General features: G+C 34.1%; 1 long non-coding RNA gene across 1 annotated transcript; it reads left to right on the plus strand.

Annotated features, from left to right (window-relative positions):
- The first annotated feature begins 11,807 nt into the window (after positions 1–11,807).
- Positions 11,808–13,263, plus strand: LOC145794787 (uncharacterized). The gene is made up of 2 exons (XR_014334735.1): positions 11,808–12,204; positions 12,956–13,263. It is a non-coding gene; the product is annotated as an uncharacterized LOC145794787 (long non-coding RNA).
- The last annotated feature ends 2,181 nt before the right edge of the window (positions 13,264–15,444 follow it).

Below are 15,444 nucleotides of genomic sequence, written 5' to 3' on the forward strand. Positions count from 1 at the left end.
ATGAACAATGAAAAGACTAAAGAGGAGTATGCTCATGCCATGCTCATGATAAAACAATTTATCTCTCTTTTTATAAAGCATGCAATGTCGAGATGCACAACAAATATAAAACCATTTCCATTTTAAACCATTTATGTCACATGAATACGGGCTTTGTGAATCTCTAGGTGAGTGTCTGCAAGTAGGCCCTAATGCACTACCACTGTCACTTTTACCAGTAAATTGGAAGGCTCGACACGTAACCGTGCGGTTCTACACTCTCTACCCAGATTCACCAAGTATTCATCTTTTCGCAAAAAGATACATTTCCAAACATTTCTCAAAAATAGATACATTTCTAATGAAATGAATGTAATGCACTATCCAATGCAACAAACGAGGAATGTGGTTCAATTTACCTAAGTCTCATGCCTCTCTACAACAATCATGGCTATCCTCCACCGATAGCCCAAAACAGATATTTCTAAACAGATATTTAAATAATTAAATTCCAAGAAAACTCTGATAAATAAAATCTATTCCACATCTCATCAAATATGGACAACTACACTAGTTTTCATATCACAATCACGTCCGGGAACCTCGCAAGGTCCATTTCTAACCGTGTCGGTTTTATTCCAACAGATACATTAAACAAAATAATATCGTTAATGCCCAAGAAAATATCATTTTCTTTCCAAACTCATTCTCCAAGCATTATTCAACTATGACATCCTATTTTGATCAAAATCCCCAAACGTTAAACATAATTCCTTTATTTTCTTTAAAAATGCTCTTTTGGTCGCAAAACCGTAAAAATTTCAAAACAAATCGAATCGAAATCCGTTTTTGTTCAAATTTAAAACATAGCTCTTTCATAACCTTACAAACATATTCCAAGTTTACACTTTCACAATTTGGGCATCAACTCTTTATTTTTCTCAAAATTTCCCTTTTAAGCAAATAAATCACAAATTTTTCAAAAATTCTAATTAATTTATATGCAACTCTAAATTCCATATAATCAAGTAAAAGTGTATAAAGAAGTGTAGGGAAAATCCCTACCTTAAGCTAGAAGAGAAAACAAGCAAAAATCTAAATTTTTTATTTTGCCGGATTTTGATCTCCACCAATCAAAATGTTGCTCTCACCAAACTCTTCACAATGATAACTGGCCTTTTCGTCCGACCAGTAAACTGGTTGGACCTAAACTCCAGTTGCGAGAAAAATAGCTCATCCTCCGTATTGTTATTTAACGGTACCTTACACTTCCTAATTGCTGCTTCTGCATTTTGATCTTCCCCCTCAAAATTCTGCCGACTTTTATGAAACCCCAAGGGATTATCAGTAGCAGTCTCCACGAGAAAGAATGAAAACTCCTTGTTTCGATGAGAAGACAAACTGCTTAAACCAACATTATCAGTTTCATGAGCCAAAAACTTTTTTCGGGTTCATACACGGATCTTTAAACAAACCCAACCGCAAGGATAAATCAAAGCCTATTTCGGGTGCTTTCTCATGGTTGTTTCTGAAATCAGCTTGACTGACTCTGTTTGAAGCACTTTCATCTTGCTCACAGGAAAATAGGTTTTGCAAGCAACCCATTTTAGCAGGTTCCGTCATTGATTGAAAAACTAGAGTACAGACAATTATGGCATTTGGGTTTCTTGGGACTTGAAAGCCCATCTAGGGCATGGCCATTTTAGGTTGAAAATGGGTGCCATAGTACAAGGGATAAACCGAACCCAAGTTTTGTGATTTGTTACTTTCCCATGGGATAAACCGATTATTGCTAGAAGGAGGAACTTCTACAGATGGCAAAAAAAAATTACATGAACTAGTGGGGTTGTTTCGATTATTTTGCATTACATTTCGGCTAGATTCTAAAACTAAATGGGATGAATTCACGGCCACAGGTCTCACAGGGGTTAATTGATTTCTAGAGTGGACCGGTAGTAACTGCAGGCTTCGCTCAATGGTAGCGTTATCCAAAATTTGAGGAGGTATGCAACTGGGTTCTTGAGTTCTTGAGCCGAGGTAACTTCTTAGACTCGCGTGTTGTTGGCTTCGGGATGCTCTTACTTCAACACAAGCTGGCAAGAGATCACCAGTTTCAGCGCTCTCATCTCTCCTGATGATTGTATTAAACACATCATTAACCCGGTCCCAAAGTGTTTCAAGATCCATATACTCAGCCTCAGAATTGGCTTTGGAGTACATGATTTCCTCTGCTTTCAATACCACAACAGGTAATTTCTCTTGCCATTCTTTGTTTTTTTTTTTTTTTTTTTTTTGTAATAGAACTGTGACTCTTATGTACAACTCTGAAAATCTGTTGAATGATTGAACCTCTTATGGGTTGGTGTCTATCGCTGTGCCAAGCCCTTCTCACACACTCATAAGGTCTTGGTCTTGGCCTTGGCCTAGGCATCTTCTAATCACAACTGGGTCTCAATGGTGTGATTCCCCAAAGCAAAAATGCAAAAATGCAAAATGCATTAGACTTTGCTTGTCCGCTCGAGCGACCGTTTATGCCCTTGAGCGGAGAATGTTTGGTTCGAGAAGTTTGACCTGTCTGCAAAAGTACTGAGAAAGTGCATTCGACGCTCGAGCGGGGCTTTCCACGCTCGAGCAGACCATGTATTATATCAGTTCATGAATCTAATATTTCAAATCACTTTTGTATATCTCTTTCTCTAAAAACATTTCCTCTCGCTTCTCTCTACATTTTCCCCATGCCAAATTGGATCAAAACTTTGATTTCTCAAGATCCATTAGAGTTCTGCCTTAGGTTCTTCATCAAAGTTGGTTAACTTCTCGAGGGCTTCATTGTGTGCAGTGAAGATCGAGTTTCAACACCGTTGATTTTGGAGGTTTCATCTTATTTCTTCTTCAGAACTTGAGGTAAGGATTTTCTTAGAGTTATATATATATTTTTGCAAGATCTATATGATTTTCGAAATCATCTTTCGATAGCTTTAAAAATTGATTGTTGATTCAAGAAGTTGAGCGATTTTGAAAGTGGGTTTGTCTCTTGTTCTTTTAAAATGATCTTATGGGTTTTGATCTTCATTGATTGAAGAAAAGATGATTTTGGAAAGTTTTCCTTCAAAAGATTTGAGTTGTGTACTTTTGGTGAGAAAACCTAGAATTTGGAAATTTTTTTAAAAGAGACTGAAAATCCATGAATGATATTATTATATTTATTTTGTGTGTCAAAATAAATGGATTTTTGGAAATTTTCTTATTTATATTTATATAAATGATGAATTTTCGGGAATATGAGAATTGTTATTCATTTTGGAAATTATTGTTCAAAATGTTGAAATAGTCTTGAAATGACTAATTGTTGAGGATACTTGAGAAGAGGGAATTGTGTTATTCCTTAGATGATGAATTGGAATAAAAGTATTTATATTCATCTTGTGTTATTTATATATCAATTCATTTGATTATATTAAACTTTGAAAGTTGATTTAAAAACTTGCATTGAAAAAAAAAATGTTGAGAAACAAGTTTTTATGGAATGGTTTTGGGGTAAATATGTTGTGAAGTCTTGATAGGTGGTGTAGATGATATTAAATAAGTTGGCCTGAGAGTCCGGGTGAAAGACCGAAACCCCGTGTGGATAGGTGTCGAGCCTTCCGGTTAACACTGGTAAAAATGACAAATTGGTAGTACTTGTATAGTCTACTTGCAGACACCGACCTAGGGATTACCAGAGTCGTATTTACCGCTCTTGAAATGAATTGTTAAGTTTTGAAGAATTGAAATTGCATTATATCATTGAGCATGACGGTTTTCAAAGATGAAGATTTGATTTTCTTTCAAAAGGGCATAGCATGGCATGTGCATTTCATCTCTTGAGACTTGTATGAAATGTATATACTTTGTTAAAGATTTCCTACTGAGCTTTATGCTCACCCTATGAGATTTTTGTGTAGGAAAATATGTGGTGATGCCGCCTAACTAAAGGCGAGGAAATGTGTGTTGAGGGTACGAGACTCTCATTTTGATGTGACTCTAGGTGTAAGCCAAGGGTTGTATGTGTGTGTGGGTTTGAATAACCGTTTTATGTAACCAAGCTCAAGCCTTAGAAACTTGTAAACCCTTGGGGGTATTTATTTGTTTATTTACTTGTTGTTGAATTAATGTATTGTTGCATGAAGAACTATTGTATCATATAATGTAAGTTTGGGGATTTATATTCGGTTTTCCTTGAAAGAGCCATGATTGTTATATTATCATTTGGGTTAGAAATTTGAGGCGTTACACATATTATGTCAAAACTATATGATTTGATTACATAATCTCTTAAATCCAATTTATTTAATTAACCACAACAAGTTAACTTAAATAAATAAACATGTTTCAATAGTAACAGGACATCATTTTCAATTCATTCAATTATCTCATTATCAATTGAATCAAATAATTAAACAATTCATCAAATCCATTTTATACAGTCTTATGAGATGAATGCATATGCCATGTCATGCTCAAAATATTTTTCTCATCTTTTGAAAATCTTACGCACAATGCCAATTTGAAAACACATTAATCCAATAATTTCAATAAAATTCCAAGATGGTAAATACGACCCAGGTAATCCCTAGGCTGGTGTCTGCAAGTAGACTATACAAGTACTACTAATTTTGTCATTTTTACCAGTATTAACTGAAAGGCTCGACACTTGTAATTTGTCATTTTTACCAGTAGTAACTGGAAGGCTAGATACCTATCTGCGCGGTTTCTGGTCTTTTACCATGGATACTCAGGCCAACTTAACCAATATCAAACTACACCCCCTAGCCGGATTTATCAACGTATTTACCCAAAACAATTCAAAATGATCTTGTTTCACCAAAAAATAATAGTTTTCAATTGCAATTCGAAATCCATGATAACAATGAAATGGAATGGCAATGCAATATGTAACAATGCATTAGAATAGTTCCAATTTCAATTCCACCACACAATGCTCCATTGTGATCAAATTTCATATCTCTATCAATGTAATATCATAATACAATTCCAAGAGATAATCCAACAATATCCACATTCATATAGTCTCCACAAGTTAATCAACATTCCCAATTTAGTCATTTCAAGACAGTTCTATAACAAACTATATATCAAACTTCCCAGTGTTTGAACTCACACAAAACCTTAAATCAATTTTTGTTTCACCTCAACCAAAATAACCTAAATGATTTTCACCAAATCTCATACTTATTGAATATTACCATTTCCATCCTACCATATTAAAAGTTATGGTATAATCTCAATAACACACTTTTAATCATAAAGGATACAAAATATTAACCAAACTAATTTAATCCATCAAATTAGTAAGTTCATTATATTCACAATTTTTCAAAATAAATTATATTAAACCTAACTTAACATGTCTTATCTTTTAAACATTATCATATTTCATGCCAAGATACTTAAATAGTTCATTTTTCTCTCAAATCTCTACAAATAACAATTTCCACAACTTTTCTAAAACTAACTAATTAACATGATATTTACATTAAAAATTATGAAATATGCCCAAGAGTAAAATTTCTAAGGTTATGAGTTCCAAAGTCCATAATTCACATTTTTCATTTTCTCAAAAAAAAAAAATGAACACAACTTAATCATCAACATATCATCTTCCATAAAGTTTCATGAATATAATACTTTTAAAGTTTTTAATCCCAAAATAACTCTATAATCCCAACTTTACAATCTACATAATATTCATCACCATCAATTTATTTTTCTCAAAAATAAATTCTCAATCAAAGATTAAAAAATATATATTTCAACTTTATATTTCTCAAAATAAATCATCTAATCATAATATGATGTAAATACAATCATACAACCTTTAAATTTTATTTTCGGATTTTTTTTTTTTACAAAATTAACAACACAAAATGATTTTCCCAAAATCAATCTCAAAATGCCAACATTCTTAACATTTCATCATAATTCTTCTTTCAAAAATTACCAAACAAAGATCTAAAAATTATATATATATATGCAATACCTCTTAAAATGACATATTCTCTCAAAAATAACCTTAACATAGCTTTAATGTAAAAATATGAAGAAAGTCCCTACCTCAAATAATGAAGAAGAGTAGATCTGAAAGGCACATCTTGCCCAATCATGAATCCGAGAATACCATTACGAAGATCACGACGAGCTCTCCGACTTTCATTTACAAAACTTTTACAAAATCTTACTCTAAAGACTCCCACTCGAAACTCAAAGGTTGAGTAACAATGGAGGAATAGGGAAAAAGAGAGAGACTGACAGAGAGGAGAAAGAGAGCCAAGCTCTCTGCTCAATGAAAAAGAAAACAAAAGTAAAAGAATTGGAAGGAAAGAAGAGAAAGGGAGTGAGGTGTGGACGACAACCCATGTGGGTTCGCTTCCCCATGGATGATCACCTAACTTAATATCATACATATTAATACATAATATATGGTAATAATACCTCAAAATTTTTTAATATGAATTATAAAATGATATAATTTTTCTCACCGCAAAATATAACATTTTTGTACGCCACAGAATATAATATTTTGCTCACTACGAAATATACACATTTTCATTCTTTATAAAATATATAATTTTTCACCATATGGTACACACCATAAAATCAACTATCAAATATTTATTATAACCCATATATAATAAATAATAACAACTCCCAAGGTAATTACTACCAATCACATAATTAAAAAGGACCAAACAATTAAACATAAGTCACTAGACAAACTCAAATTAAATTAAATCTAAATCATGGGTCTCACCCATAAGTTAAACATCACCCAATTATACATCAAAGTAGACCCAATAAACTAATCTTAAGTCATGGCCTAAACACCCAAAACTTAATATCAAATTCTGTTGTACACTAAACCGAACACCGATCAGTCCGCCAATTTTCATAAAATAAATACTCATCAATAAATTCTGAAATGTTTTCGCAACGTGCTAGACTCGTATAGGAACAACATATAAAAATTTCATAATTTTTTGATATCGGGAACTATTTTTAAAAAATACAAAACCGAACTATCTTCGCACAGAATTTATACAGTAATCAAATTCGAAAATTTGCTCAATTAAATTATGCGCTGACTATTTAACAAAAAAATCTGGGTCATTACACAAACTATTTTAGACCTTAAAACCCCTATTTTCAAAATATTTTTCCAAATATTTTTATGATATTCCGAGGCTCCCATTTCGATTAAAATATTCCACTTTTCAATAAACCGAGTAAGGACAAAGTGAAAATAAATGGAAAGGGGTGAACACTTTGAAAAATATTTAAAAACATCTTTTTTATAAGTTTAGAGTTGAAGGAAACAGGAGGGGATGGAAGAAAACTGGTTTCGGAAAAAGATGAACATCAAATCGTTAAGAAAGAAATGAACAACCTTCACTAAATTAGGCATATCTCTTTGTACACTTGGAATTTAGATATGAAGCTACCACCATTGGAAAGTAAACTTCTGGGGCTTCAATTTAGACTCAAGAATCACATAAAACCGATCCGGATAAAGGAGATATGCTTGTTTAAAGTCGGGCTTAAGAGCAAATTTTGTTGACCCGGCCCGAGATAGTAGCAGACCCGTTGTTTTTTGTTTTGGTTCGATTGGGACACCCCATTGACCAATTTTTTGATCCATTCAAATGCACCCACTCATCCTCCATTATCTCCACTCACCCTCCATTATCAAAAGAGGTTTTGGCCTTGCCACGAAGGATGAATCAAAAGCTACAAAGTCTTGATCATCATTATCATCATTGTCATCCCCATCACCTTTGTCTTCTACCTTGTCCCCCATTTCTTGACTTGTTTATTCCTTCATGGCTTATACATTCAGATTAGATATTGAGGAGAGAAGGTCAAGAAAAAAAATCATTCGAGAGAGTTAGAGAGAAAAGATAGCAAAAGAGAAAAAATTGTCTAAATTGCAACCTTGAGCCAAAACACTTCCAAGCTTCCATAGCTACTGAAATTCCTCATTTCCATACACCAAACCACTCCAAAAATTCTAATATAGCCAAAGATCAATTTCCTTGATCATAAAGAAGCGTGTTTAGTGATTGAAAGTGAAAAAAACAAGAGAGTTAGCCACTTTCCATACTATAAACTCCATAATTTTGAATTGAGGATTTGAAACCACACTTCCTACACTTAAGGGTGATCAAGAGGGAGTGAACTAAGGAGTTCATCATTTCCTTCGAAGGTGAATTTCACAAAGTTTTCATTTTCTTATATTTCTTATTTATTTTGCTCTTTTGCTTTGATTTCTAATTATTTTATATATTGTTGTAATCTAATTAAAAGTGGTGAGTTGAGACTCCCATATATATATTGTTTTTAGTTCTTTTTTTGTTGTGAAAATATAAGAAAATGGAGTTTGGCCGACCTTACCAAGCTACCTGGCCTGTTAGTTGGTCGAGTAACCATTTAAAAGTACACCATCACGCCCCCAACCTTCATGACCGTGCCCCGACCTCTAGGCAAAACCAGGCAGCCTTCCGACGATGAGAAGATCAACCTTCGATGGTCTTTGAGACGCTTGAAGTTGCTATTTTCTTATGTATATTTTATTTTGAGTATTTGTGAGGATTTCTATATTATATTGTAATATTTATTCATCTCCCTCGGATTTGTAATATTTAAAGTGTTGTAATAATTCCCCATTCCCACTTCTTATCTATCCCATTCTTTAATCGTTTTCCCTAACTGTACATATATATATATATATATATCTTGCATGCCATGTATATTTATGCTTTTACATACATGATTCATGCCTAGATCCGGCTAAATTTGCATCTTTGTGCTTTAATTGATTATTACATGATTTTGTGCGCTATTGTATGTTTTGCAATGTTTCACATGTCATGTATTAGAAACCGGATATTTAGAAGCATTCTTGTGTATATATTGCATTAGGATTTTGTATATACGATCATACATATTTTACTAACTTTTTTTGTAGCTGTTTGCAGGACATTGGTAAATATGTAAGTTGTTATGTTTTAGCATCCCGCGTGTACATAATTTTCTTATTATGTTTAGCGCCCTACCATGTAGCTTTTTGCTTATGTGATATATCTCTATGAATGCCCGTGGATGAAGGTTGTGTCTCTTAATTTGGAATGATATTGATTTTCATGTTTATAAACTCAATTTCTTTGAGTTGTGCATCTTCAAAACTCTTTCAAAAAATACTGAACTCAAATTGTTCCAAGATGAATGACAAAATCTATACTTGTATGCTTCACGTAGTAAATTTTTAGGATTTATTAAATAAATCAGAATGTGAACAAATAAAGCAAATGAAACTCATATCTTGGTTTAGTAGAAACTGATCTTTGATTGGGTAAGCAGGGGTGCTCATTATTGACCTTTCCCTCTCATACCTAAGGTTTTGAGCCAAGCATCTTTGGTGACGACAAACAGTGGCCTTGGCACGAGTCACGGGTTTCCTAATTTTCTCAAAACATTAGGTGGCGACTCTAAGATTTGGTGATGTAGTCCATTTCTGCAAAGGTTTTGCAATAAAATGGATTTTCTATAAAAAGTTGTCAAAACTGGACTCTCATCTATGTTTCACATTGCACTTGTAAGACTAGATCAAAGAATCCTCACAACACTCAAAATAAAATAAACATAACAACATAGTAGCTTCAAGTGCCTCAAAGATGATCGGAGGTTGATCTTCTTAATGTCGGAAGGCTACCCAATTTTTCTTAGAGGCCGCGGGCAAGGTCATAAAGGTCGCGAGCGCGATGGTGTACTTTTAAGTGGCCACCTGACCAACTAACGGCCTGGGTAACCCGGTAGGCTCGGCCAAACTCCATTTTCTTAGATTACAACAACAAAAATAGAACTAAAAACAATATATATAGGAGTCTCAACTCACTACTTTCAATTAGATTACAACAATATATAATATAACAAGAAATCAAAACAAAAGAGCAAAAGAGCAAAATAAGTAAGAAATGCAAGAAAATGAAATAAATTGAAAATTCAACTTTTCAAAAAATGATGAACTTCATGATTTCCAAACTTCCTTTTGATCACTCTCAAGTGTAGGAATTATGTTCTCAATCCTCAGTTTGAAAGTATGGAATTCTAGCTAGAGTTATGGCTTGGAGATGTATGTGGTGAAAAAAGTGATTATCTCACTTTTTTTCTGTTCACTTTTACCGACACGCACTCTTCCTCATGATCAGGGCTAATGAAATTCAAGTTTTTCAGAGTTTTTGGAGGAGTTTTGTATGTAAAAAAGATGGAATTTCAGTTTGTATGGAAGGTATGGGGTGTATATGGAAGATAGGAGTGTTTTTAGCTCAAAAACTCAACTTTTCTCTCTTTTTTTCTCTTTTCTCTAGCTCAAATGTTCTCTCCTTAATCTATCCTCTCCCTCCTCTCAACAATCTGATGTATACATATAGGCTAAGCAAGTGGAGAAATGGTGAAAGACAATGTGGAAGATAAGATAGAGCATAAAGGTAGATAATAGAGCTAATAGAGCACTAATGGAGCTAATAGGAGACAAAAGTGGAGCCTTATCTCCAATGGATCAAACACTAGATAATGGAGGCTGAGTGTATATGCATTTGGTGATGAATATATCCAAAAATGGGTCAATGGAGTGTCCCAACCGAACCAAATCCAAAAAAAAATTGGGGGGGGGGGGGCAGCTCTTGCCTTGGGCCAGGTCAAAAAAATCTACTCTTAAGCTCGGCTTCAAACGGGCATATCTCCCTTATCCGGATTTGGTTTTAGGTGATTCTTGAGTATAAATTGAAGCCCCAGAAGTCTACTTTCCAATAGAGATAACCTCACATATAAATTTTAAGTGTACAAAGAGATATGGCTAATTTAGTGAAGGATGTTCACTTCTTTCTTACCAATTTGATGCTTATCCTTTTCCTAAACCAGTTTTCTTCATCCCCTCCTATTTCCTGCAACTCCAAACCTATAAAGAAGATATTTTTAGATAATTTTCAATGATTTCGTCTCTCTTCCATTTATTTCCACTTTATCTTTACTCGGTTTACTAAAAAGTGCAATATTTTAATCGAAATGGGAGCCTCGGAATATCGTAGAAACATTTGGAAAAATATTTTGAAAAGAGGGTTTTAACGTCTAAAATAGTTTAGCCAAAAATGTGTGAAGGTTGGGATTAAAGCTCAAATTTCATCTCTCTTCTGAGGATTCTATGAGAAATACATTCTGATTGTCATATATATTGAAGGAAATAGTAAGGGATAGAAGAAAACTAGTTTAGGAAAAGGATGAGCATCAAATCGTTAAGAAAAAAATAAACAGGCTTCACTAAATTAGGCATATCTCTTTGTACAATTGAAATTTAGATACAAGTCCATCACCATTGGAATGTAGACTTTCGAGGCTTCAATTTCGACTTAGGAATCACCTAAAACCGACTCCGGATAAGAGTGATATTCCTGTTTGAAATCAGGCATAAGAGCAGATTTTGTTGACCCTGCCTGAGACAGAAGCAGACCCATTTTTTTTTTTTTTTTGGTTTTGGTTCGGTTATGACACCCCATTGACCCATTTTCTAATATATTCATCACCAAAAGCATATATACTCAGCCTCCATTATCTAGTGCTTGATCCATTGGAGATAAGGCTCCACTTTTGTCTCCCATTAGCTCTACTAGTGCTCCATTAGCTCCATGATCTTCCCTTATGCTCTATCTCATCTACCACCTTGTTTTTCACTATTTCTCCACTTACTTAGCCTATATGTATACATCAAATTGTTGAGAGGAGGGGGAGGATAGATGAAGGAGAGAACATTTGAGCTAGAGAAAATAGGGGGAAAAAAGAGCGAAAAGTTGAGTTTTTGAGCTAAAAACACTCCTATCTTCTATATACACCTCATACCTTCCATACAAACTGAAATTCCATCTTTTCTACACCCAAAACTCCTCCAAAAATTCTAAAATACTTGAATTTCAGTAGCTTTGATCAAGAGGAAGAGTGGGTGCCTGTAAAAGTGAACAAAAACATGGGAGATAATCACTTTTCACCACATACACCTCTAAACCATCATTCTAGCAAGAATTCCAAGCTTTCAACTTGAGGATTAAGAACATAATTCATGTACTTGAGGGTGATCAATGGGAAGTTTGGAAATCATGAAGTTCATCCTTTCTTGAAAAGGTGAATTTTCAATTTATTTCATTTTCTTGTATTTCTTACTTATTTTGCTCTTTTGCTTTGATTTCTTGTTATATTATATACTGTTGTAATCTAATTGAAAGTGATGAGTTGAGACACCATATATATTGTTTTTAGTTCTGTTTTGTTGAGGAAATCTAAGAAAATAGAGTTTGGCCGAGCCTATCGGGCTACCCGGCCTGTTAGTTGGTTGGGTAGCCACCTAAAAGTACACCATCGCGCCTATGACTTTCATGACCATGCCCGCAACCTCTAGGCAAAACCGGGCAGCCTTCCGACGTTGAGAAGATCAACCTCTGACAGTCTTTGAGGCTCTTGAAGCTGCTATTTGTTATGTTTATTTCATTTTGAATGTTTGTGAGGATTTTTATATTGTGTTGTAATATTTATTCATCTCCCTCAGATTTTTAATATTTAAAGTGTTGTAATAATTCTCCATCCCCACTTCTTATCTATCTCATTCTTTAATCGCTTTCCCTAACTGAACATATGTATATATCTTCCATGCCATGCATATCCATTCTTTTACATGCCTGACTCATGCCTAAGTCTGACTAAATTTGCATCTTTGTGTTTTTATTGATTATTACATTATTTTGTGCGCTATCACATGTTTTGCAATATTTCACATGTCATGTTTTAGAAGTCAGATCTTTAGAAGAATTCTTGTGTATATATTGCATTAGGATTGTGTATAGAGGATCATGCATATTTTATTAATTTTGTTTTGTAGCTGTTCATGGGACGTCGTCAATTGCCATCTAAAAGTACACCATTACGCCTGCAACCTTCATGACTGTGCGCCAAACCTCTAGGAAAAACCATGCAACCTTCCGACATTGAGAAAATCAACCTCCGATGGTCTTTGTGGCGCCTAAAGCTACTATTTTCTTATGTAAATTTTATTTTGAGTGTTTGTGAAGATTTTTATATTATGTTGTAATATTTATTCATCTCTCTCGAATTTCTAATATTGAAAGTGTTGTAATAATTCCTAATCCCCACTTCTTATCTATCCTATTCTTTAATCGCTTTCCGTAACTGTACATACGCATATATCTTGTGTGCTATGCATATCCATACTTTTACATACATGATTCATGCCTAGATCCGGCTAAATTTGTATCTTTGTGCTTTAATTGATTATTACATGATTTTGTGTGATATCGCATGTTTTGCAATGTTTCACATGTCATGTCTTTTAAGCCGGGTCTTTAGAAGCATTTTTGTGTATGTATTACATTAGGATTTTGTATATAGGATCATGCATATTTTACTAACTTTGTTTTGTAGCAGTTCAAGGGACGTCGGTAAATATGTGAGTTGTTATGTTTTAACATCCTGCTTGTACATAATTTTCTTATTATGTTTAGCATCCTACCATGTGACTATTTGCTTATGTGATATATCTCTATGAATGCCTGTGGATGGAGATTGTGTCACTTAATTTGGAATGATATTGATTTTCATGTTTGTCAACTCAATTTCTTTGAGTTGTTCATCTTCAAAACTCTTTCAAAAAATACATGAACTCAAATTGTTCCAAGATGAATGACATAATATATACTTGTATGCTTCCAATAGTAAATTTTTAGGATTTATTAAATAAATTAGAATGTGAACAAATAAAGCAAATAAAACACATATCATGGTTTAGTAGAGGCCGATCTTTGATTAGGTGAGGGTGGTGCTCATTATTGGCCTTCCCCTCTTATACCTAAGGTTCCGAGCCAAGTATCTTTTGTGATGACGAGCAGTGGCCTTGGCACGAGTCACGGTTTTCCTAATTTTACCAAAACATTAGGCAACGACTCCATGATTTGGTGATGTAGTCCATTTCTGGCAAAGGTTTTGCAATAAAATGGATTTTCTATCAAAGTTGCCAAAACTGGACTCTCATCCATGTTTCACATTGCACTTGTGAGACTAGATCAAAGAATCGTCACAAACACTAAAAATAAAATAAACATAAAAAAAAAAAATAGCTTCAAGCACCTCAAAGACCAACAGAGGTTGATCTTCTCAATGTCGGAAGGCTGCCCGGTTTTACTTAGAGATTGCGAGCATGGTTATGAAAGTCGTAGGCGCGATGGTGTACTTTTATGTGGCTACCCAACCAACTAACGGGCCCGGTAGCCCAGAAGGTTCGGCCAAACTCTGTTTTCTTAGATTCTCATAACAAAAATAGAACAAAAAACAACATATATGGGAGTCTCAACTCACCACTTTCGATTAGATTACAACAAATATAAAATATAACAAGAAATCAAAGCAAAAGAGCAAAATAAATAAGAAATGCAAGAAAATGAAATAAATTGAAAATTCACCTTTTCAAGAAAGGATGAAGTTCATGATTTCCAAACTTCCTTTTGATCACCCTCAAGTGTATGAATTATGTTCTCAATCCTCAATATGAAAGCTTGGAATTATTGCTAGAATGATGACTTGGAGATGTATGTGGTGAAAAGTGATTATCTCTCTTTTTTTTTTTTTTTTGTTCACTTTTACCGACACCCACACTTCCTCTTGATCAAAGCTAATGAAGTTTAAGTTTTTCAGAATTTTTAGATTAGTTTTGGGTGTCAAAAAGATGAAATTTCAGTTTGTATGGAAGGTATGGGCATACGGGGTGTATATAGAAGATAAGAGTGTTTTTAGATTAAAAACTCAACTTTTCTCTCTGTTTTTCTCTTTTTCTCCAGCTCAAATGTTTTCTCCTTAATCTATCCTCTCCCTCCTCTCAACAATCTGATGTATACATATAGGGTAAGCAAGTGGAGAAAAGGTGGAAGACAAGATAGAGCATAAAGGAAGATAATGGAGCTAATGCAGCACTAATGGAGTTAATAGGAGACAAAAGTGGAGCCTTATCTCCAATGGATCAAACACTAGATAATGGAAGCTGAGTGTATACGCATTTGGTGATGAATATATTCAAAAATGGGTCAATATGGTGTCCCAACTGAACCAAAACCAAACAAAGCGGATCTACTGCTGTCTCGGGCCGGGTCAACAAAATCTGCTCTTAAGCCCGACTTCAAAAGGGCATATCTCCCTTATCCGGACTCGGTTTTAGGTGATTCTTGAGGCTAAATTGAAGTCCCAAAAGTCTACTTTCCAATGGCGGTGCCCTACATATAAATTCCAAGTGTAAAAAGAGACATTCCTAATTTAGTGAAGGCTATTCATTACTTTCTTACCGATTTGATGCTCATCCTTTTC

The sequence above is a fragment of the Camellia sinensis genome, chromosome 7 (genome assembly GCF_055761805.1).
Source record: "Camellia sinensis isolate YWXY chromosome 7, ASM5576180v1, whole genome shotgun sequence".
In the NCBI taxonomy this organism is placed as follows: domain Eukaryota; kingdom Viridiplantae; phylum Streptophyta; class Magnoliopsida; order Ericales; family Theaceae; genus Camellia; species Camellia sinensis.